Source organism: Sapajus apella, unplaced genomic scaffold (genome assembly GCF_009761245.1).
Source record: "Sapajus apella isolate SASKATOON/1434 unplaced genomic scaffold, GSC_monkey_1.0 scaffold88, whole genome shotgun sequence".
NCBI lineage: Eukaryota > Metazoa > Chordata > Mammalia > Primates > Cebidae > Sapajus > Sapajus apella.
The window spans coordinates 1829485-1855090 of NW_022437028.1; the positions used below are offsets into that span (position 1 = coordinate 1829485).

Consider the following 25606-nt stretch of genomic DNA (forward strand, 5'->3'; position numbering starts at 1 on the left):
AAAGAAAGAAAGAAAGAAAGAAAGAAAGAAAGAAAGAAAGAAAGAAAGAAAGAAAGAAAGAAAGAAAGAAAGAAAGAAAGAAAGAAAGAAAGAAAGAAAGAAAGAAAGAAAGAAAGAAAGAAAGAAAGAAAGAAAGAAAGAAAGAAAGAAAGAAAGAAAGAAAGAAAGAAAGAAAGAAAGATGAGCAGCACCCTCTTGAGAGGGTCAAAGGGATTACCTTGCACACATGTCAAGGCTGGGCATGTCCAAGGGGCACTACAGCATGTGAACCATGGATTTGGATATGAGTAAGAGGCAAAGCTCAAAGCAGGGGAGACATATCTATGTCAATGTAAATACACAACAAATCCAAACAACTGGAATCTTGTTACTCAGTTAAACATACTTGGGGTCCATTAAAATAATTCCTAGGGACTAAACAAAGCCTTTCCAAATAGGGAATTACTTTTGCTAGACCCAAGCATGAGAACTAAACTACATCTGACCCTAATTAACACCTCAAATACAAGGTAACATAACATACTGCTCCTTCCCAACACAGGATCCACTCTAAAAATTATACTTGTTGTAATGTATGATTTTTTTTTTAATGGTAGATTTCCCTCAATTATTTTTTCTTAAAATCAAGAAGAAAACTACCTTTCAGTCCTTGGGTGCATCCCAGCCAGGGATTTTGGCAATATAACCTAGGAACCAGCCAGGAAAAAGGTCTCTGGATTGAAAACATTTGTAAGGCAAATAACTGAAAATTGACTGCAGCTACAAATAAATTCCTAGTGGTTTAAAATCCATCTTCTACTGGTTTAAAAACCATCATGACTGGATGAGACCTTGGAAGTCAATTAATGCAATGAAGGTTCTTTTTTTTTTTTTAAAAAAGAGAGAGAGAGAGAGAGAGAGAGAGGGTCTTACTTGGTCACCCAGCCTGCAAGCCCACAGTAATACCATCATAGCTCACTGCAGCCTCGATTTCCCAGGCTCAAGTGATCCTCAGTCTTCCAAGTAGCTGGGACTACAGGCACATGCCACCATATCCAGCTGATCTCTTTTTAGTAGAGATGAGGTCTCACTATGTTGCCCAGGTTGGTCTCAAACTCCTGAACTCAAGCTATCCTTCCACCTCAGCCTCCAGAAGTGTTGAATCATAGGCATGAGCCGGGCTGCAATGAAGGTTGTAAAACCTGGTCCCATTTCACACCTACTAATCCTGAACCCACACCTAGGAGATAGCATCCAGGAACCTACGCCTTTAAAGTTTCCTTGGGTTATTCTGAAGGTTCAGAGACACCTCCTTGCCTCTACTTAGAGATTGGGAGTTAATAAGTCTTTCTGCTAGAGAGCCCTTGTTTAGGGCTTTACTCCAGGGCTTGGTGACCCAAGAATGAATGACAAAAAGGCATTTGTTCCAGCAGCCACATATGGCTGACCAGAGTATCGCAGCCAATTCCCAGCCCACAGGCAGCTCCCTCTCCAGACTTGGTGTGTGGCCTCTGAAATAAGTGGGAAGGGAAGGAGAAAAAAACAAACAAAAACCAACCACTACAGTCTATACTGAGGTAAGACTGTAATGTGGTAAAGAACCTTCAAGAGACTGGAAATACTCTAATAGAGATGCCTGTCAATTTGGTGCAGTATAATTAGCTAGTAAAACTTTTAACAAACAATTATTCTATTTCTCTGCCAACAGGCTGCTGAGGGCAGGGCCACAGAAGACAGTTCTCCTTGGGAGAGCTAGTCTCCAGGGCTAATGTCAAGGCCAAGCTGTGATTCAGAGGACCCACTGCCTCCTAGTGTTATCTGCTGGTACCTCCAGCCCACACACAGCAGCCAAGTACCATAAATGGGCCAGTACCATAAATGGGCCCCCTCCTTTCTCATTATTCCTGAAACTGTCAGTACTGGGCAAATGTGTTATCAATAGAAGAAATTTATTTTCGTATTATTTTCATTTTAAGAAATAAAAAAACAATGGAACAATTTTTCAAAGTAATTCTGAGAAAATATCATAACCAAGGATAACCTGCATCTAGGCCATGGAGACAAAGTCTGAGGTTCAAAGACAGAGAAATACACTTTCATTATGGGACTAATATGGTAGAAAACAGAAAAGGCTAAACTGGGAGATTTAAGATCCCGATCACAGCTCCAGCATCACTGCTAACTGTGGAACTGTTCTGACTTTTTAACCCTGCTAGGTCTCAGTTTCCCATCAGTAATTTGGGGAATGGAAGGAGTAGGTTAAAACAATCAAGACCTTTTGAAATATAATTCTAACTAATTTATAGCTTTGTGAATAGCTCTTTAAATTGTGGTTGAAATCAGTATGCAAGTTGACCTGATTAAAATCCTATCAACCTCAATTAAAAATAAAGGAGAGTCTATCAGAGGTTGTTTTGGTCTATTTTGTTGTTTGCGCTCACTTCATCCTTGAACAGCAATGAAGTGAGAGTGGAAATCATAAAAGCCACTAATGAGTCTCATTTAACTCCTGCAATGACACTCGCCAATGACCATTTGTCCCTAAATTCTACTGCTATGCTTCTATCTACCACCTCACTCTAATGAAGATCATCTTCCAGGCTTCAGTGTGTAGCTCCATCCACTTACAGCTCTATAAGTAACAACAGCTAGGCACACAGTGACCAGTCACCTGTGAAATTAGCATCAAATGGTCTGATCAAGTTTCTTTATCTGCCCTTCTCCTCTGCCCTAGGCCAAAAATTCAGACAATGCTGTTAGACCACAGTTACATCATCCTTCCCAGGACCTGTAGATGGAGCATGGCCCAATCACAACACAAGACAGCCTTTTTCTCTGTACATCACTCCAATCGGCTTTAATAGAAAAGGTCAAAATGTTAACAAGCTCCAAAACTCCAATATTTATTTTATAACTTCAGAGCCCTACGAAATTTATTGTAACAAAGTCTGTAGTAGTTCCAAGAAATAAAACACAGGCTTATTCTTGGAGTATAATTTTTTAATAATCAATTACACTTGATAAAATCAGAATAAAATTTAATAGCAACTAAAATCTGATATGGCTAAATATCAATGAGAAATACCTCTTTAGATTACAGGTAAGGCAAGCTGTGGTGGCTCACACCTGTAATCCCAGCACTTTGGGAGGCCAAGGTGGGAGGATCACCTGAGGCCAGGAGTTCAAGACCACTTGGTCAACAACGGAATACCAAGAGAAGACCTTTTTCTACTCTACAGAAGGTAGAAAAACTTAGTTGGGCATGGGACACACACCTGTAGTCTCAGCTGCTAGAGAGGCTGAAGTGGAAGGACTGCTTGAGCCCAGGAGGTCCAGGCTGCAGTGAGCTATGATTGTACTACTGCACTCCAGCATGGGTGACAGAGCAACACCCTGTCCGAAAAAAATATATAAAATAAAAAATAGGTCACAAGTAGCTATGACTAGTACACACTGAGAAAATGATATTTCCATCTTTTTTTTTTTTAAGTTATACTCCTTTATTTTGAATACAACAGATTTTTTGCCTTTGTTGGAAAACCCAAGGTGGCTGCATTTTTTCTGTAAAGCTCAGAAAACAAGCTCTTCCTATCCTTTCTAATGCCTGGTCAGTCCGTGTGAAAAGACATTGTTTCCAATTCATTCAATAAATTTGGACTTACCGCACAGACACTATGTGTCAGGCTCACTGATAGATTATAGGGGTCCCTAAATAAATAGAACAGTGTTCCTAAAATTGTACTAGTATTCACACACATACTAAAGAACAGGTACAGTGGCTCACAACTATAATTATACCTGTAATCCCAGCACTTTCGGAGGCAGAGACGGGAGAATCATTTGAGCCCAAGAAGTTCAAGACCAGCCTGGGCAACATAGTGAGACCTGGAGACTTTAAAAAAGGGGGCAGAGGTGGGTCTAACAACTGTGTGTAGTACTTTCTTTCATATGTGAATAAGCAGAGGCTTAAAGACATAAAATATAAAAATGGCAAAGTCATTTTTCAAAGTTCAGCCTATAACTACTGCACAGTCTACAACCACACCCCACCCCAAACACACACATATCTAAGCTTTTTAGAACAAATGCAAGCCTGTCTATATCAGCAAAAATAGAATGTGGTCTGTGAATGCTTATTATTGATGGTGGTGACCCACACCTCAGTCCTACTCTCTGGCCCCAAGCTGAATGGGAAATCATGCTGACTCCCAAGAGCTCACCAACTCATCAGTGTGTCCCAAGAAACAGCTAGAAAACCAACTGGCTTGTTCACAGCATTAACTTTACAAGAACACTAATCATCCCTTTTTCTTTCTTTATTATTCTTTAAGATCTGGCTAACCCCTCTGGTCTGTCCATGCTGCTGCAGCCCACGGTAATATCATGCCTCAGAATCTAAAGTTCTGTGACGCTGACACCTGTTAGAACAGGAAGTCCCAAACCTCACAGCACATTACAACTATCTGGGGAGCTTTAAAAAAATGCTTAGGTCCTATTCCACAGAGATTCTGATTTAAGTGGTCTAGAATGGGGTCTTGGCATGGGTTTTTTTTTAAACTCCCTGGGTGATTCTAATGTACAACCAAGGATGAGAACGGCTGCACCACACACCTGTGGTTCTCCAAGTGTGGTCTATGGACCAGAAATATGTGGGAACTGAGAAATGTAAATTCTCATGACACAGACCAAATGAGTAAAAAAAAAAAATATATAAGGATGAGGCCCAACAATTTGTATTTTAAAAAGTCTCCAAGAGATTCTGAGGCATACTAATGTTTGAGAACCACTATATTATACAATCTAAGGATCCTTAAGAATTACTGTTAATTAACTAGGCATTTACATTTTACCTTTCCAATTACACAATATTTTCTATTTATTTCTACCTAACTCTGTAGCCAATACTGTGCCTCACAGAAGTAACCTCTTCATTAATATTTATTGGCTTTTCATCCAGCACATCTCAGTATAGGAACATAACCCACACCCACAACCAAGAAAGAAGAGAGCCTTGGAGACCAGCATGAACTAGCATGAGTGATCTGTCCCCAGAAACCTGAGTAAAGGCCAGTGCCCTACCACCTCACATGGGTCAGCTCTCCCCATATGATCCAAAGATGCTTTTGATTTCATGGAGTGTTACAAAGAGGGGCTTGGAAGCAATGACTCCAAAGCTCAAAGTCTTCTCCAAAGTCTACTTTTTAAAGAAAAGAAACAAAAAATCATTTTTAAATAATTTTATATTGAAAACTCAACACTTATTAATCACCTATTGAATGCAAAGCACCATCCTGGGCATAGTTGAAAACATACATATGTCTTAGATATCAGAGCTCATAGGCCTTAGAATAAAACAGTAGTACCTGTAGGGCTTTATTTTAAAACACAGCTTTCCAAGAAATGATCTACATAAAAGGGAAACATTAACAGGAACTGCTCAAGAAATTCTAGCTGCTTCCACCAAGGTCTTCAATCAACCAAAGAATTTTCTCTGAATTATAAAGTATACAAATGTCTTTTAGAAGACACTTAATACAATTGAAATACATACAATGATTCCATTAAAACAACTAGAAAAGCTAAGTATGTGAGACCAGAAATACTTGAGTGTTCAGTCAGAAAATGAGATGAGTTGGAGGAAAGGGTAAGGGTTGGAAGGCACTAAGCATCCTCCATTTATTAAAATGTGCACATACTGGCAGCCTTCCCCGATTTGCTTGTTGTTACACTGCAAGGGTCATCTGGAAATGCCCAAGAGCAAAGGTAAGACAGGCACTTCTGAAGTTCCCTTTTGATACTGTGCCTTTCAAACACTAAGTTTTTCTAACCACACAAGGACAAGTTAAGGCAGTGAGTTGGGGAAAGAGGTTATGATGGTGACTCAAACAGCTACTTTTTGAGTTTACTTGCGGCCTCAATGAAAGATGCTTCATCAGCCGGGCACGGTGGCTCACTCCTGTAATCCCAGCGCTTTGGGAGGCCAAGGCAGGTAGATCACGAGGTCAAGTGATCAAGACCATCCTGGCCAACATGGTGAAACCCCATCTCTACTAAAAATACAAAAATTAGCTCAGCATGATGGCGTGTGCCTGTAGTCCTAGCTACTTAGGAGGTTGAAGCAGCAGAATCGCTTGAACCCGGGAGGTAGAGGTTGCAATGAGCCAAGATCATGCCACTGCACTCAAGCCTGGTAACAAATCAAAACTCCATCTCAAAAAAAAATAGAGAAAGAGAGATGCTTCATCATAAGTAGGAATGGCAGCCCACTCCTGAGTAAGCTGTTTGCCTCAGTCTTGAAAAAAATTAATTATCAGTGATTATTTTCTTCTACAGGTCAAACAGAGATGCTAGAAATGACCTTGCTTACTACACGTTAGAACTGTGCTTCACAACACATGGCAGTGGGGAAGGGTCCTACACACTCAGGTAACTCAAAAGGAAAGGCAGAAAGGCACACAAATATGACCATAAGCCACAGTATTCCTTGCCATTTCAGTTTCCAGGGCTCCCCGAGAAAACAGAGAGTGACTCCCTGCACTAACTCAAAGGTTTACTGAATAAGCAAGCAGATTGGATTCTTAGGGGTGCAGGCACCAAGAAATCAGTTCCACTTGTATTACCTGCTGAATTCACAGCTTATATTTTTTTAAAGAACAGAAGATAAAATTTGGAAATACTCTTAGAGGTTCCCCAATACCCACACCTTCTATACCACATCCAGACATTCCTGGAATACCTTAAGTAACATAAGACCTAATATTTACATTTTGGACTAGACATCGTGGTTCACGCCTATAATCCCAGCACTTTGGGAGGCTGAGGTGGAAGCAGTGCTTGAGGCCAGGAATTCAAGACCAGCTTGGGAAACATAGCAAGACTCCATTTCTACAAAATATTTTTATTTAATTAGCTGGGCGTGGTGGTGTGCACTTGTAGTCTCACTAAATTAGGAGGCTAAGGCAAGGGGCTCACCTGAGTCCAGGAGCTCAAGGTTGCAGTGAGCTATAATCAAACCACTGTACCCTAATCTGAGTATCAAACTGAGACACTATCTCTAAAAAATAAAAACACTTTACATTTGGGAAACCCCTACAAGGATGCTCTCCGAAAACAGAGCCATAGTATTTTTCTCTATGCCTTTTCTTCCTAGTTCTGGTTCCATATCCATACTAGGAAAGGAAAAACCTAACTAATCCCTCTTAGAAACCACAATCCACATAGGATGTAGAGCTAGGTATCATCTACAAATTTTTCAAGTATTATGACCCTTTAATGCAGGTTGATGATTCCTGATATGTATTTTCCCCCATGCATAGCTCCCTTACCAGGCCAACACAATTAGAAGCTATAACTGTGCCTGACCCCCTCTGACATTAGTCATATGATGACAGTAACCATGACACATACAAAAATACCCAATAGAAACAAAGACCAGCTAGTAAGCACTGAGGAGGGCTAGAGACCACAGGAGTGTCCCAAGGACCAAATCTAGTTCCAGCTAGACCAGGAGAATACCATGGTAAACTCAGAGAAAGAAGCCAGGTGGGGGAGGTCTCCTACCCAGAGCCAATCTCAGGCATCTATTATTTAAAAGCAGACAAATGAGGCCAGGGGTATTTGCACTGTCGAAACAGAGAAGCTATCAGGAATGGCATTCTGACACCCACTCAAAACTCATTTTGAATCTGGGACCACATTCAAAGAATGACTCCTTCTAGCACCGAGAAGAATGCTAGCAGCTCACCTGGCCCAGGTGGGAAATACAGGCAGCCTTCCCCTGAATCCAGCTGTGACCAGTGCTGCTACAGGAAAACTATCTGCTTGCCTTGAAATATGCGCTGCAGAATGAAGGCATCCCTATCAACAATTCCCCCATCCGTCACATCCAGCCTCAGACACTGCTACACTTTATCTGGGTAGACCAGCCAGACCAATCTGAGTAAAAGAAAAGAGTAATAGCATAAGGCGACCTGACTCAATCCCGGGCCTGCATTGGAAATGGCTTATCAGTGAGGGAGAATCCCTGGGCTTCCTTGGCAGGATTTTTTTTAAAATGCAGCCCAGATGGAAATATGATAGCCATCACGTTAAAGTGAGGCCAATGGGAGGGGCCTAAACGCTGTGATGATGGCATCAGGGATCATTTCTCAGCCTCTGTGGAGAGCAGGATGTTGACAGAAAGCATCACCCCCTGGGAGGCACTGATGAAAACCATGATGGCCCAGGCAACAGCAGTTTCCAAATGAGGAATCCACCCTCCCATTAGCCACCAAGAAGACAGTGTCCTGAGAAGGAATGGAGTGAAGGGTGGGGTTAAGTGAGAGAAGCAAAAACATACCACAGTACAGGTTTTTTATGACCCAGCATCACAATTTACAGCTTCTAAGGATACCATGTAATACTCTTCACAACACTACCCAATAAAAAAAATAAAAAAAATTATTTCCAAGTAGGGATAATACACTTAAAGTTTTTTTTTTTTTTTTTTTTTTTTTTTTTTGAGACGGAGTTTCGTTCTTGTTACCCAGGCTGGAGTGCAATGGAGCAATCTCGGCTCACCGCAACCTCCGCCTCCTGGGTTCAGGCAATTCTCCTGCCTCAGCCTCCTGAGTAGCTGGGATTACAGGCACGCGCCACCATGCCCAGCTAATTTTTTTGTATTTTTGGTAGAGACGGGGTTTCACCGTGTTGACCAGGATGGTCTCGATCTCTTGACCTCGTGATCCACCCGCCTCAGCCTCCCAAAGTGCTGGGATTACAGGCGTGAGCCACCGCGCCCGGCCGCTTAACGATTTCTAATTATGTATTCTGTTTATTCTGCAAGCAGTTGTCTGGTTAATTCATAATTTACCAGAACTAGTTTTTATTTACACAGATTGCTAACAGATTAATATTCTGAAGAATTCCCAACTAGCTTAGGTTCCTCTGGAGAGATCAGGAGTTCCTGAGAACCACATGGGGCATTAATTAAAACAAAAAAAATCTTGGACTCTATCGTAGACCTACTGAATCAGAATCTTCAGGAATGAAAATCCCTTATTTGTAAATCTACTTTACTGAGGTATACTTTACTCAGAAAATTAAAAGTACCCACTCTAAGTACACCATTTGTTAAGTATGACAAATGTATAAGCCACAACACTAAGACAGATATTTCTATCATCTCAAAAATTTCCCTGGTGGTAGGCCCATAAATTCTTGCTGAGATTTCCTATTTTTGTTGTTTAACATAAATACTTACTTATTGAAGGATTTTTATGATGCCTGCTTTAAATTCTTGTCAGAATTCCAACATCGGATTCATCTCAGTGCTTGTATCCATTATTGGCTATTCTCATTCATGCTGTGATCCTTCTGGTTCCTGCAATTTTTTATTGTATCCTGATAATCTTTATTTACTTAATTTATTATTCAGACAGTCTCACTCTATTGTCCAGGCTGGAGTATAGTGGCATAATCATGGCCCACAGCAGCCTCGAATTCCTGGGCTCAAGACTCCTACTTCAGCCTCCTGAGTAGCTGGGACTATAGGAACATAACACCAACCAGCTAATTTTTTTTTTCTTTTAAGAGATGGGGGTCTATGTTGCCCAGGCTGGTCTGAAACTCCTGGCCTCAAGTGATCTTCCTGTCTTGGCCTCCCAAAGTGCTGGGATTATAGGCGTGACCCACCGTGCCCAGCCCTGGACATCTTTGCTTAGCGTGCAGTGCCCCTGTTGAAACGTAGCATGGGGTGGTGGATGTGGATTCTGCTTCCTCCAGGGCCCTACCAACACTAGAGTGGAAAAAGCAGGGCAATGCTGCAGAGAGTGGGGTAGAAGTTTACCTCCTGACTTGTCCCTGAAGACACCTTTCCACTGAATACAAGACACTGGCTGGCACTGGTTCATTTCCTCCAAGTTAGGGTGTTGGATGAGATTCCTCTTAGCACCAGTGCCACCAGGGAGGAGAGCTGACTCACATTTTTTTGCTACAAGGTAGAGACGGAAGCTCAGCGTAAGGCTGGACTCTGCTGATACTCTTGGCTCTGCCATGGAGTACTATCCAGTTCCACCCAGCAAGGGGAATGAAAGATCAGCACCCTGCTCAGTTTTGCTGACACCTCCTGGCAGGGGAACTGAAACACCGCCTGCTTCCAAGGAGCAGGAGGGAAGATCAACTCTGCACAGCCCAGCTGCAAAGGCAAGGGGTTGGTGATACGGGGTGTGGTTTTTTCCCCAGGTGTTTGGCTGCAGTAGGGAGGATACTGTCAAAAAGGCTTTCTATTGTTAGCCCACCCTTTCCCCAAGCCTTTAGGTTTTTCTTAAAGGTGTTTTTGTTTTGTTTTGTTTTGTCTGTGCCTCTTGGCATTTCTGATTTAAAGGTTTTGTAGTACCCTGTACGAGACACAGGCAAGCTGTGTTTTACTATGCTTTGCTTTATTGAGCTTTGCAGATACATGTTTTGGGTTTCGCCACATTGGCCAAGCTGGTTTCGAACTAATGGCCTTGAGTGATCTGCCTGCCTTCGCCTCCCAAAGTGCTGGGATTACAGGCGTCAGCTACCACATTCAGCCTCACTTAATGCTTACATAACTTTCATGTGGGTATGATTTTCATGAATATTCTCCATATAAGGAGAGAGAGGCTGCATTTACATGAATTGCCCAAGGTCACATAGCTCATAAATAGTTGGTCTGCTGTGTGCTAACCTTCCAAAAAATTTAATAAATAAATAGTAGGTCTGAGATTCAAAACCCAGCTGTTTGGCTCTTGGAGCCCTCATTCTTACATACTGTACTCTTACACAATGCAAAGCTCATAAACCTATCTTTATGCATGAATTTTTAAAACTTATACAAATACACTAAAGCATTATCCTACAGTAATAAATAATGTCAAGGAACACAGGAATCAAAAAGAATTTGCCTTAGGCTGTAAATTTAGAAACTCACTGGCATCCTCTCTGAGCTGAGAGGTATAAATCATTAAATCTTAACTTCTTAGTCTGGCTCCTCATAATCTGATACAAGCCTTTATTTTCAAAGTTGTTTCCACTTTAAATTCCAGCCGGGTACAGTGACTCATGACTGTAATCTCAGCACTTTCGGAGGCCAAGGCGTGAGGATCGCTTGAGACCAGGAGTTTGAGTCCAGCCTCGGTAACACAGGGAGACCCCATCTCTAAAAAATACTTAAAAAGTAGCTGGGCATGGTGGTGTGTGCCTGTAGTCCAAGCCACTCAGGGGGCTTAAGTGGGAGGATCGCTTGAGTCTGACAGATCAAGGCTGCAATGTTCATGCCATTGCATACCAGTCTGGGCAAAAGAGCAAGACCCTATCTCCAAAACAAACAAACAAAAAGACTTTAAGTTCCCTGACGGAAAGGGCCTTATACCTCTGTCAGACTGCATAGTTGTTTATAACAAACTTGGTAAACATTTATTCAACAAGGAAGAGAAGGAATGAATCCAACATCAGAAAAAGCACAAAGAGTGTAGGGCAACAGAATGATACTGGACAAATGTGAATTTTTGAGTTAAACCTGGATCTGTCATTAACTAGTTGTATACACTTCTGGCTTTGTAAGCTTCAATTACCCAGAAACTGGACAAGGTAACAATTTTGGATGCATCCAGCTTCCTATGCCAAACAAAAGGAATGGAGACATAAGTGTGATATTGTGCTGGCTTAGAGCCAGAACCGGAGCAAAACTATTTTATAAAATGCAAAACTGTTTTTAGATAAGTTGAAATGGCTGCCCCATTCTCCTTACAATAACTACTGTCCTTGGCCTCTGTAAATAGAACTACTAGTTTGTTCTGCAAAAGTATGTAAAGCTACTTACGTTTTCTTATCAGTAACTGCTAAAATCTGTGACTTCTATCACCACCCAGACGATGTGTAAACAAATGTATATCTTGACTTCTGTAAACCACTGAAGTAACAAACAGAATGACAAGAATCCCCTATCCCTTGAAATGTCCAAAACCTTTTCATCCCCATCCCCGCCCCTCACCCCCACTCCCAAGGTGGTTTTTCGGGTATAAAAAAATCGTGGCACCCTCCTTTTGCACCACAGGTTGGAGAGACATGAGTCCTCTGTGGTCGCCGGCATAATAAATGACCCTGCAATCTGGCATACTTTTGTCTTGTGGTAACTTTCTACGCTCCGGTCAAATACAACATAAGGATCCCCATTTCTGTCCCTTCTCAGTAAAAAAAAGTCAGGTCACATGACAGACAGGTATGAGGCTGAACCGAAATTTAAAAAAAAAAAAAAAACTGATTTCGAAATTTGATTCCCAGCTCCTACTCTGCCCGAGACCACTGTTCCTCTGCTCCAGTAATCTGCCTTCTTGTCTACTGTGGAAACTCCCTGTTGTCCTCCAAACACTTCTTGACCAAGGAATCCTTCAGGACACCCTCACCCTTTGCCACACGGAATTAGCAATCCATCTTCTGTGCTGCCAACACACCTTTTTTCACTTCTGCTGCAGTTTCGAAACTGCACTGAAACCAACTACTTGCATACAGATATTCCACACTAGACTGTGAACTCCTTGACAGCAGAAGCAATGTTTATTCACTTCTGTACCCCAGTGTTCAATACTGTGCCTGGGACCTACCTGCACACAATACATGTTTTTGACTAAGCATCTCAAAGCCAAGTAATTTCCTTTTGGAACTCCAAATGCACATTCTTACCACTCCCCTTTTTAGGTACCTTCTAATGCTATAGGGGAAATTGCTCTGGAAAGTAGGTCAATGGAAAGGGAAATTATCCAAGAAAAACCTGTGGGTTCATACACAGGAAGATTGCTGGGTGCTTTAGAAGGTTTTAGGTAGTGAGAAAGGAGTTTACACAATACTGTGCAGAAGCCATGGGTGCACAGTGGCCAGGGCAGTGACAGGGCTGGCAAGTCACAGTTCTTCCTGCCTAAAGTTCCAAATCCTCCCCTATGGTTCTCCAACACTGCAAACACACAGTTCCTGTAACTAAGGAGTTGGCGGGGGAAGCCACATTTTTTTTGTGATGTACTCTAAAACCAACTGGCCATTGGCTCCTTCAAGTAGCAACTTGTTCTGCCTTATGTTAAACCATTTTTTTTTTTAAGGAGACGGAGTTTTTCCATATTGGTCATGGATCACCTGACCTCAGGTGATCCGCCTGCCACAGCCTCCCAAAGTGCTGGGATTACAGGTGTGAGCCACCACAACCATTTTTTTTAAGTGCAACTTATTGACATTCATGAACAGATTGGTTTTATATTTATCCTTAACTTTAAATGATGTCATTAAGCTCTTCTAAGTGCAGCTGAGGTGGGAGGGGGGAAAAGCAAGTGAAAGTAGTTATTATGCAAAGTAATGAAAGACAAGCAACTGGCCTGGAGGGGGAAATGTCAGCCTTCTGTTGTTCTCTAGTAGGTCCCTGGAAACCCCTACTTTATAAAGCACACTATCTCTGAAATGTACAAAGGTCTCATATGAAGCACTCTGCAAAGCTGTGATTTAGCAGAAGCAAGACAATGGCCTCTAACTCCATGTAGCTCACTCTAGACACCATGTAGTTCATACCCAACAGGCCAGCAGGCTCCAGCTGGATCCAAGAGGCTAGCACCTCAAAACACACCTCAGGCAGCCAGGATGCTCCCACTGCAGAGCCTCCACCTGCCTCTCTGGAAATCCAACCTACCATGTGAACTCAGGGCTGAGGGTAGTGTGTCACAAACCTTTCATACAAAAAAAAAAATTCACACACATTATAGGCATTTGCTAAATGTCTGCTGAATGACTATAATGTCCACACAAAGTTGTATAGTCCTCATTTATAATGTTAAAAAAAAAAGCAAAAAGATGTTTTGCTAGATTAACAGAATCACCTGAAATGAATCAAACTAGTGTTTTAAAAACTATCACAACTAGCACCAAAAAAAACAAAACAACAACAAAAAAAAACACCACCGTAGCCTCTCATAAAAGATGACCAGTATACACTGCTTATATTAATAACATGCTCTGATGTGTTAACCCCATTAAGGACCTACACTTCCTTACCCTTAACTCTTTGCTTCACTATGCAAACTGTCTGAGAGGAGACAACCATGCTTATGCTCTTGAATTTCACATTCACACAACCCTGACCGTCCACTACAAAACGTCAACTAGTTTTCTTGTAACAAGGAAAGGAACTGATATATACTGAAACACTTGCTACATGGCAGGCACTGTTCTGAAGGTTTAACATGTATTTCACACTTCAGAACAACCCTGTGAGGTAATAACTAGAATTATCTCCATTTCTTAGCTACAGCTCAGCTCACTGGACCCTCCTAACGCAATTTATTTATCTTTTCCACCTTAGTTATATCCCTCATTTATTCTCAATAATCAAGTTTACTCTATGGGTTGGGAAACAGGAACACCAAAAGACTGACAATACACTGCCCTGTTCACCCACAAGTTCTGGTCTGCATTATTAATTTCTAGACAATAAAGGCAGCAGCCAGCTCCCAGGAAAGGAGGGGAGGGAGATATAAAAGCAAACATATCATAATCGGAAGAACAATTAGGTCTCCAAGTTGGATAGCTAGCTATTTCCAGCTAAATGGAGAATGGTGCCTTTCCATCACCATTAACTTCAGGAAGATTGTAGCTAATCTCATTGAATTTATAAATGAAACCCACTCTGTGAACATTACATAAGTCACCCCTCAACCTCCCACTTCCTGGGCAGCAGTCAATATTTGGAAGGCAATCAACTTCTTTCTTCCCATAGAGCAAGGAAAAAAATTCCAGTGACACTGTGTACACACTAGGAAATATTCAGTAAACTCGTCTATTTGTGATTTTATCTCCCACCTAATTATAGCTGAAATAATATAACATGATTTACACTCTTTGTTCAAGTGTGACATATTTAATAGATTATTCAATATTGGTTTATCCAGCTATGTCAGACTGACAGCAGCACTTAATGTTAATCAAGGGTATGCCTATGTATCAATTTTAAGCTTTATATGGTTCAATGAAATTATCAGAGTTACAAGACATCATCAATATGTTTTGATCCCTTTGTCAAGAGACTTGGGGTGTTTGTTAATTTTTCCTTCATGTTCTGCCTCATTGCACAGGATGGAAGAAAGTATAAACAAACATGTGTGTCTACACTCTGCCTTGCATTTCATGGTGTGGACACACCAAGGCCCAGTCTACAAAGATGGCCTGCATTCTACCTTCTGTCTTGAGACTAGCTAATCCCATCAGGCCACACTTTCTCTCTTTCTTGGAGCCTATCTAAAACCCAGGCCCCTCCTTGCAGGTGCCCGTCTTCTCTGGCCACTTCATCTTCATTATTTCTTCCTCTGTGACACATTTTCCCTCATATCCCCTCCTCTCTAATCAAGGCAACTATGTCTTTTGAACCCCTGCCCAATGACACATAAGCTTCTCTATCATTCAACTTGTAGTCTTCACTTCCTCCATTTTCATCACTAACTGAAATCTGGTTCTTTTGAACAAGGACTCAGTTTCCCGCCAGGTTTTCCTGCTCATTCTTCTTCACCAGACAGCTTATAGGTTCACAGCTACATGTGTTAAAGGCATCCTCACTCCGCAAAGCTGTAAATACATTAGTTTACTAACCACATGCAAAAAGAAATAGATATTCACAGGCTACACTCCAGGGTTTGAACAGACCAGGCTACTTCTATTCTGTGTGTCTGTTTCATTATCTATAAAAGTGAAAATGGCCATATTGCCCAAAGTAATTTACAGATTCAACGCTATCCCCATCAAGTTACCAATAACCTTCTTCACAGAACTGAAAAAAAAAACACCTTAAACTTCATAGGGAACCAAAAGAGAGCCTGCGTAGCCAAGACAAACCTAAACAAAAAGAACAAAGCCAGACGCATCATGCTACCTGATTTCAAACTATACTACAAAGCTACAGTAATCAAAACAGCACGGTACTGGTACCAAAACAGAGACATAGACCAATAGAACAGAGCAGAGGCCTCAGAGGCAACACAACACATCTACAACCATCCAGTCTTTGACAAACCTGACAAAAACAAGCAATGGGGAAAGGATTCCCTGTTTAATAAATGGTGTTGGGAAAACTGGCTAGTGGTGTGCAGAAAACAGAAACTGCATCCCTTCCTGACACCTTACACTAAAATTAACTCCAGATGGAGTAAAGACTTAAACATAAGACCTAACACTATAACAACTCCAGAAGAAAACCTAGGCAAAACCATTCAGGACATAGGCATAGGCAAAGACTTCATGACTAAAACACCAAAAGCATTGGCAACAAAAGCCAAAATAGACAAATGGGACCTAATCAAACTCCACAGCTTCTGCATGTCAAAGGAAACAGTCATTACAGTGAATTGGCAACCAACAGAATGGGAAAAAATTTCTGCAGTCTACCCATCTGACAAAGGGCTGATATCCAGAATTTACAAAGAACTAAAACAGATGTGTTATAAGAAAAAAACAAACAAGCCCATTCAAAAGTGGGCGAAGGATATGAACAGACACTTTACAAAGAAGACATACATGAGGCCAACAAACATATGAAAAAATGCTCATCATCATCACTGGTCATTAGAGAAATGCGAATCAAAACTACACTGAGATACCATTTCATGCCAGTTAGAAGGCGATCATTAAAAAATCTGGACACAACAGATGCTGGAGAGGATGTGGAGAAATAGGAACACTTTTACACTGTTGGGGGGAGTGTAAATTAGTTCAACCATTGTGGAAGACAGTGTGGCGATTCCTCAAGGACCTAGAAATAGAAATTTCATTTGACCCAGCAATCCCATTACTGGGTATATATCCAAAGGATTATAAATTGTTCTACTATAAGGACACAGACACACGAATGTTCATTGCAGCACAGTTTACAATAGCAAAGACCTGGAACCAACCCAAATGCCCATAGACTGGACAGGGAAAATGTGGCACATATACACCATGGAATATTATGCAGCCATCAAAAACGATGAGTTCGTGTCCTTTGTAGGGACATGGATGAACCTGGAAACCATCATCCTCAGCAAACTGACACAAGAACAGAAAATCAAACACCATATTTTCTCACTCATAGGTGGGTATTGAAGAATGAGAACACATGGACACAGGAAGGGGAGAATCACACACTGGGTTCTGTTGGGGGGGGCAAGGGAGGGACAGTGGGGTGGCGGGGTGGAGAGGTCAGGGAGGGATAACATGGGGAGAAATGCCAGATGTGGGTGACAGAGAGATGGAGGCAGCAAACCACGTTGCCATGTGTGTACCTATGCAACAATCCTGCATAATCTGCACATGTACCCCAGAACCTGAAGTACAATTAAAAAAAAAAAAAAAGTAAAATGTACTCCACTATGTTGTTATAAAGTTAAATGAGTTTATGTAAGTAAAATGCTTAATTACAAAGTACGTAGCACAAGGTATGTGCTAAGTATTTTTTAACTTATGCTTATTTGAAAGAATTCAATTTAGACAACCAGCATGAGAGTCAGAGAGGGTGAGTGGCTTGGATATTGTCAAACAGTTATTTGGGGCCATGGGCATAATTAAAACTACTAATTCTACTCCATCCCATTGCATCAGAGATGTGTCTAATAAAACATTCATCAATTGCCACAGACAGAACCATATAACAAATACTGCAGAAGGCCATAAGGTAGACAGATAGGACTAAAACATGGCACTTGCACAGAGGAGGATAAAGTCTGGTGGGAGATACTGCCTTAAGTACTTACAATACACTGGATCAAGTTCAGTGATGACAATAATCTCAAAGCAAGGCACAGAAGAGGCAGTGACTAACTTGCCCTAGAGGAGGGTCTGAGGAAGTTTCATAAAGCGACATCTAAATTGGTCCCGAATGCTGTGGACAATAAAGGAATATTAGGCAACAGGCACAGTGTGTGCCATGAAGAGTTGGAACCCCTTATGATGTGAAATATAAACCCTACTAGAAAGCTTACCAGGTAAGGTCTCAGAGAAAATGTACCTGCTGGAATCTGCAAATGATCTCATATAGAAACCAGGGACAGAAAGATGGTGCAAGCCACTGCACAAACAATGGGTTGGTCATACTTGGCTTGGCCTCTATTGGCTTTGTGCTGACAAAAGAGAAAAGGCAAATGCCCCTTATTTTGGTCCTTAATAGCTTCACATGACTGAAATATCAGTATTTAAGGGCCCACATGGAGAGATGTTCATCTATGGCAAAAGTTCACACTACAATTTCTAATTAGAAACATCTTTTTAGGCAGGTGGCTCACATCTGTAATCTCAGGACTTGGGGAGCCCAAGGCAGGAGGATCACTTGAGCTCAGGAGTTTGAGACCAGCCTGGGAAACATGGTGAAACCTCGTTTCTACAAAAAATAGAAAAATTAGCTGAGAATGGTAGCGTGTGCCTGTAGTCCCTACTGGAGAGGCTGAGGTGGGAGGATTACTTGAGCCCAGCAGATTGAGGCTGCAGTAAGCCATGATCACGCCACTGCACTCCAGTCTGGGTGACAGAGCAAGGCCCTATCTCAGGGAAAAAAAAAAAAAAAAAAAAAAGACAAATGTCCTTGTAATATTAAGATTCACATTAGCATAATCAATGGAGTATAGAAGGATCCACAGATTCCCTCTCCCATCTCAACACACACACACACACACACAACCTAAAGGCAGCTCATTCCACAATCTAGTCTTCAATTCTTCCTCAGGTATACAGTAGTGGGGTACCAGAGGAAAGTACTGCTTCACACACTTTTCCAGTGGTGCAACCCCAATGGCAGAGAAGAAGTTTGAACTATATTTTCAGATTCTGTGAGAGACTGTCATGCCACTCCAACTGTTATCCAAACATAAGTGGAGGTATAACCTAATGTGAGAAGCATGGCACCAGGTGATAGTCTCTATGAGCATTTCAGCTCAGGCTTTCTAAGATTCAACACCACTGGTAGGCTCATGTCCTGAGAAGTTGTTCTTTCAGTCTAATGACAGGCACCAACCTACAAAGGGCCAAAGTGAGCCACGGGAAGTGGCTGAAGTGTGTTAAAGCTCAGAGATATGCCAGAGCAGGTGACTACCTAAGAATTTTACTTACCCAGGGACAACTCAAGGCAGAATGGAGATCAAGGCCCAAAAAGATTAATTTAAATGTACCTTCTTAAAAATCTAGCTGCTTATGGAAAATACTATGGCAGTTCCTCAAAAAAATAAAAATAGAATTACCATATGATCCAGTAATTTCACTTTGGGTATATATTCAAAATAAGTGAAAGGGGGCTCTCAAAGACTATCTGCACATCCATGTTTATAGCAACATTATTTGTAACAGCCAAGAGTAGAAGCAACCCAAATGTAGACTGAGAAATGAATAAACAAAATGTGGTGTGCACATACAATGGAATATTAGCCTTAAAAAGAAAGGAAATACTGATACATACTACAACATGAATGAACCTTGAGGATGTTATAAGTAAAATAAACTAGTCACAGAAAGATAATACTATATGATTCTAGTTATATGAGGTAATTGATCAAATTCATAGAGATAAAAACCAAAATGGTGGTTTCCAGGGAGCTAAGAAGAGCAGAGAATGAGAGGTTGTTATTTAACGGGTAGACAGTTTCAGTTTTTTAAGATGAAGAGTTCTGGAGATTGGTTGCACAATAATGTAAATATAGTTAACACTGTTGAACTGTACATGGTAAATTTTATGTTATTTGTATTGTACCACAAATTGTAATTATTTTTTTGAGACAGGGTCACTTTGCCAGCCAGGCTGGAGTGCAATGGCATGATCTCAGCTCACTGCAGCACTGTCCTCATTGGCTCAAGCAATCCTCTTACTTCAGCCCCGAAAGTAACTGGGACTACAGGCACGTGCCACCATGCCCAGCTAAGTTGGGGGTTTTTGGTATTTTTTGTAAACATGGGGTTTTCCCATGTTGCCCAGGCTGGTCTCAAACTCCTGAGCTCAAGCAATCCTCCCGCCTCAGATTCCCAATGTGCTAGGATTACAGGCGTGAGCCACCATGCCCGAACTATGCCACAAATTTTTATTTTAAATAAAAATTAGAACACACTGAACACAGTGGCTCATGCCTGTGATCCCAACACTGGGTGGTCAAGGCAGGAGGACTACTTGAGGCCAGGAGTTTGAAACCAACCTGGGCAACACAGTGAGCTCTTGTCTCTTTAACAAAAGGGGTGGGGATAATTACTATTAAAAAAAAAAAAATCTAGCTCTTTTGGATTGCATACATGTAATCCAAAACAATAGAGACCTGCCCCCATCCAATCTCAAAGACTTTAAAAGTCTGAGAATGAGAACACGCCCACTTTGAATTCTTAATAAAATTCTGGAGGAACTCAATCCAACATGCTCACTAGGGTACCTACCATGTCCACCGTATTGTATTAGGTGCGACAAAGGCTCTTAACAAGAAGGAGCCCATCACAACTTAAGGCAGATAGCTAAATGCATCAGTATAGTTAAAGAGAACATGATCTACGTACCAAAGGAGAAGCCGAATAATAATGTTGACAATTTTTGATTGCATACATGTAATCCAAAACTTTCTGAAGCCCAATTAAATTGTTTTCCACATATAGACTAATGAGAAACTCAGTGGGGGCTGGCAGGGAGTGCTGAGAGTGAGGCCCAGTGGAGAGAAAACAACATAACTACCAATACTGGCCTAAGCAGAAGCCAAAACAAAATGCAGCAGATCAAGAAATAAGAGTATGTCCTTAAATTATCCAGAGTCCTTCTGTTTTCTCTCATTCTGCTGGAAAATTCTTTAAAGCTCTCAGGGATATTATCAACGTACTCACATAGGTAGCCTGGAAAGAAAGGGAGAAAGACTTGTTTGTTTTGGCTGTGAAGGACAAAAAATCCATCATCCATGCTGAGCCTGATTCCACAGGCCTTAGGGCCAAAACTTTTTCTTTACTCAGCAAGCTTACATGCAAGGGGATAACTTTCATGGAGATCCCAAAGAGCTTAGCAGCTTCCTTATAGCAGCATCCCACAACCATGTACTTCTCATGCACTTCTCATGCTAGCAACACTCTTGCTAATATGAATGAGATATGCCTGATAAGTGAAGTGCAATTTTCTGCATGCTGAAATATACAAGTTTTGCATTTTCTTCAAAGCTCCTACCTTAAAAAACACAGATCTCCCTTTACCTGGCTAGAATGCCAAGGTACCACTTCTTTTTATATGCCCCTCCCCCAAACACACATCACTTTTTTTTACATCAGTACTTTCAAACCAGGTGTCAGCCAGCTAAAATGTCCTTATTCCAGCTGTCTCTAAGAACTGCTGGGTTAAGGTTTGGAACGAGCCAGTTCAGCCCCGTTCTCTCTCCATTCATCATCATAGGGACACCCTGCCCCCACCCACCACCTGAGAGTATAATTTAAAAGAAAAAGGGAAAAAAAAAAAAAAAAAACTCTCTAGAACAAAAGCAGCTCCTCTGGCAGGCATTCATAATTCCAGGGCACAGCGGGGCTCCAATGTTCATCCCAGCTAGCAGAAGCCCATGTTACATAAATCATGTTCCTGCCACTTCATGGCACTTCAGGAAATTACTGTCCAGTATTCACCTGGCCAAAATTTGCTCAGAGAATTATCAAAAGCCATCTCATTTATGCTGATAATATCAGCAACAATGGAATGGAATCCACAGCCTTGAGTAACTGACCTTCTTATCAGGCTACCCAGTGGACGACCATGGGCAAGTGGCCTTTTTGTGGCAGCTTCACCAGTTAAGAAACAAATGAAACCTGTCCCCAACTGACCTCAAAAGCTTTAAAAGTCAGAATGTGAATATACCCCACTTTGAATTCTTAACAAAATCCTGTAGGAACTCAATCCAAGATGCTCACTAGGTACCTACCAAGTCAAAGGTATCCTGTTAGGTGTGACAAAGGCTCTTAGATCAGAAGGAACCCATCACAATTTAAGGCAGATAGCTAAATACATCAGTATAGTTAAGGAGAACATGAGCTACGTACCAAGAAGTGGAAAAATAATGATGACAAAACCACAGCAGCACATGCCAAACACTGTTCTAAGGGCATTATGTATACTAACTTGTATCACTAAGACCCTAAGAACCAGGGATTTTTTTTTTTTTTTCTTTTTTAAGTCTTGCTCTGTCGCCAGGCTGGAGTACAGTGGCACAATCTCGGATCAAAAGCAACCTCCACTCACTGCAACCTCCGCCTCCCGGGTTCAGGCGATTCTGTTGCCTCAGCCTCCAGAGTATTTGGGACTATAGGCGCACACTACCATACCCAGCTAATTTTTGTATTTTTAGTAGAGACCGTGTTTCACCATGTTGGCCAGGATGGTCTCGATCTCTTGACCTCATGATCCGTCCTCTTCGGCCTCCCAAAGTGCTGGGATTACAGGCATGAGCCACCATGCCCTGCCTGAAGTAGGGATTATTTTCTTCACTTTACAGATGTGGAAATAAAGATACTTTGCCTAGAAAAGCAAGTTATCTTCCCAAGATCAAATAGCCTCTAAGTGACTGACAGGATAAAAACCCACAGTCTCCACCCGGTCTACCTGAAATCTAATGGAAGAGATGATATGGCCAGGTGAGAGTAGTCAGGAAAGATCTACTGAGATGGAGGCATTTCAAATGGACCTATAAGGATGAGAAGATATTATTACTACAGTAGATATTATTACTTCTTACTAAGGATGCTTTGTGTGCCTGTTCTTACAAGTTCAGTCACTTATAACAGATGTAATTATATACACATCAGCCCAGGTTTCTCTACCCACAGCATGCATTTGAGAGGAAACTGAGATCCCAAGATCTAAAAGGATTCTACCCAATCATCCTCAACATATCACTGAGTGACAGTATCCCCCAGATCCCCAAGCATCTTCCTCCAGGCTTTTCAGCACAGCAGAGGCATCACCCTAATGTACTATTCAACTGTGCTGAGGCAATTAAAGCATCATGAAGAAGGCTCACTCTAAATATTTTTAAACCACCTTATTAAAAGGTGTGATGCAAGTATGAGGTGGCATTATTATTTTTAAGTTCATTCTCTGCAGTCACTCATTTAGAGGTGTGAAAATAAAACCTGTGTTTCATGTCTCACTTCCTATATTCCCACTCGATTAACAGGCTTGTATCCCCAAGATAGACGATGCAGGTGTATGGTGGAATGGGCTCTATATTATGATTTCACACAAACACAAAAGCATTTCTTACACAGTGATGGGTGTTTCTGAGAAGCATGTAAGAACATGCAATTCTCCTTACCTGCAATCAACCAGCTCATATGACACACAAGAAACTCAAAGACTTCATGTAGGTATGTAATTCCTGAGTAAGAGAATATTTCTTTGTTGTTGCTTTACTACATTTTTTTTTAATGGCATGACCATGTAGTAGAAATATAAACTTTTTAGAAACAATTATTTTCTTCCTCAGTATAAAAACTGATTGTTTGAATTAATATGCAAACACTGGTCACCATGTTGAACTAGGAAGAAGCTCAACTAGATCAAAGACAAGTAGGCTGGCTGGGCACAATGGCTAGCACCTATAATCCCAGCACTTCGGGAGGCCGAGGTGGGCAGAACGCTTGAGCTCAGGGGTTTGAGAGCAGCTTGGGCAACAAAGTAAAAGCCCATCTCTATCAAAAACACAAAAAATTAGTCAGGCATGGTGGTGCACACCTGTGGTCCCAGCTACCTGGGAGGCTGAGATGGAAGGATCACTCGAGCCAGGGAGGCAGAGGTTGCAATGAGCTGAGATAGTGTCACTGCACTCCAGCCTGGGTAATAGGGTGATGCCCTGTTTAAAAAAAAGAAAAGAAAAAGAAAAAAGGCAACTGGGCTAAAATGTTTACGAAAATAAGAATTGTAAGTGAAACAAATTGGGAAAAACGCTATGAATAGTTATATATGGCCCAATGTCATTATTTTACAGGTAGTTAAACTCAAGCCTAGAGAAATGCAGCAAATCAGGACAGGAACTGCAACTTGAATCCCAGTCTCTTCTCTCAACCCGGGCCAGTGTGCCGAACAGCCACAACAGGTGAAGCTTGGGTCCTCTCAAATAGTGAACATTGTAATTTATAGTCCACTATGATATAAATTCCATAAGGCTAAGAATTTTGTTTTTCTCATATACCACTATAATCCCAGGACCAGGAACAGGGGCTGGCATATAGTAGGTACTCAATAAATGTACTAAATGAATAAAAAACAACATGCATCATTTTATAAAATGCATCCGAAATCTTTATCAAGATAATCTCTACTGCACAGAGTTTGTAAAGATCCTGTGGGAGGTAGCAAGACAAGAGTAGAGGTAATCCTGAAATACTGGTATTTGCCAGGGAAAAATTTAACCTACAACTCCTAGTTCTCATTCCAGTTATTAGCTTACCCAGCCAAATTCCCAACCGTGAGAGCAAGGGGATTTTCTGAAGTTAATTCAGGGCTTAAAGCTTTTCCTTAATATTCAGGGGAGCACAATATTCCTTAACCTCCTATTTTATTTCAAATCCATGTCCTGTCACATTTTCTGTAAACAATTATACCTTCCCCTCAGTCCTTGACCCTGCACCCTACTAGATCAAGGAAATACACACAAATCACACAGAAAGACAATCTCACAAAATGGCTAACAGGACTGAACTATTTAACAGTAACACCTCAGGAAAGGCATTCTAAGTCACTAGATCAATAAACAATGAAAAACAACAGACATCAGTGTCCCCCACAGCCAGTCACTACCTTAATAACAAGCTGTATGTTTCAATTCCAATCACAGCCATAGCAGCCAGGCCAGACATCACCTGACAAAGTTAGTGGATGTTACATTTATATAGCAACACATCACCAGGCGATGGCAAACAGAATCCCAGAGGATTCCCTTTAGCCAGCTAATCCAGGTTAAAGACCAGATCTGAGGCAGTCTCTATTAGACTAGGGCAGTAAATCGCCAGTCCAGCAGCATTTCCAGGCAGCTGAAGCATGCATTTATTAGACTTGCAAGTTATAGGGTTTTTTTTTTTTTTTTGGTCTGCAGACCCCAAGCTAGTAGAGGGGAAAGAAGAAGGCAACTCTCAGCATCATATCAGTGGTTGGCCAAGAATGAGTAAGAAGTTAGCAGAACATAAGAAAAACTTACCTGTCATCAAATCTATTTGCAGCCATCTCCTCTGATAAGTGCCTTATATATTAAGTCAAACATTTACAACTAGAGATTTGAAATTGAGTTTTTTGAATCTCAAAACCTACTTTCCTACTGATATAAGGATTATGTGGGGAGATGCTTTACTGTCATTTGTAATTATTTTGAATGGGCAGCAGCTCTTTATATGTAGGATTTAGGTTTCTCTGCCCTCAATTCAGTCTCTCTAGAAAGAAGTGATCCGTAAATAAACAGGTTAAATATATTAAAGAAGCCCTTCTCTGTGGTCTGGAATTATGGTTTCCCTTTTCTTATTATAAAGCGAATCTTCATTTTAAAAAATCATCTACAATAAGAGGCCACGTATGGTGGCTCACACTTGCAATCCTAGCACTTTGGAAGGCCAAGATGGGAAGATCGCTTGAGACCAAGAATTCGAGATC

At 41.3% G+C, this 25606-nt stretch overlaps 1 protein-coding gene and 1 long non-coding RNA gene across 5 annotated transcripts in view; both read right to left on the reverse strand.

The window, feature by feature from the left end:
- LOC116534489 overlaps positions 1-5542 on the reverse strand; it is a 20030-nt gene extending 14488 nt beyond the window's left edge. The window contains exons 1-2 of the long non-coding RNA XR_004261753.1: positions 5531-5542; positions 4866-4871 (exon numbers count right to left, since the gene is read on the reverse strand). This is a non-coding gene — a long non-coding RNA (uncharacterized LOC116534489). The remainder of the gene's footprint in view (positions 1-4865; positions 4872-5530) is intronic.
- Positions 1-25606, reverse strand: part of AUTS2 (activator of transcription and developmental regulator AUTS2) — a 1216826-nt gene that overhangs the window by 1031550 nt on the left and 159670 nt on the right. The window lies entirely within an intron of this gene.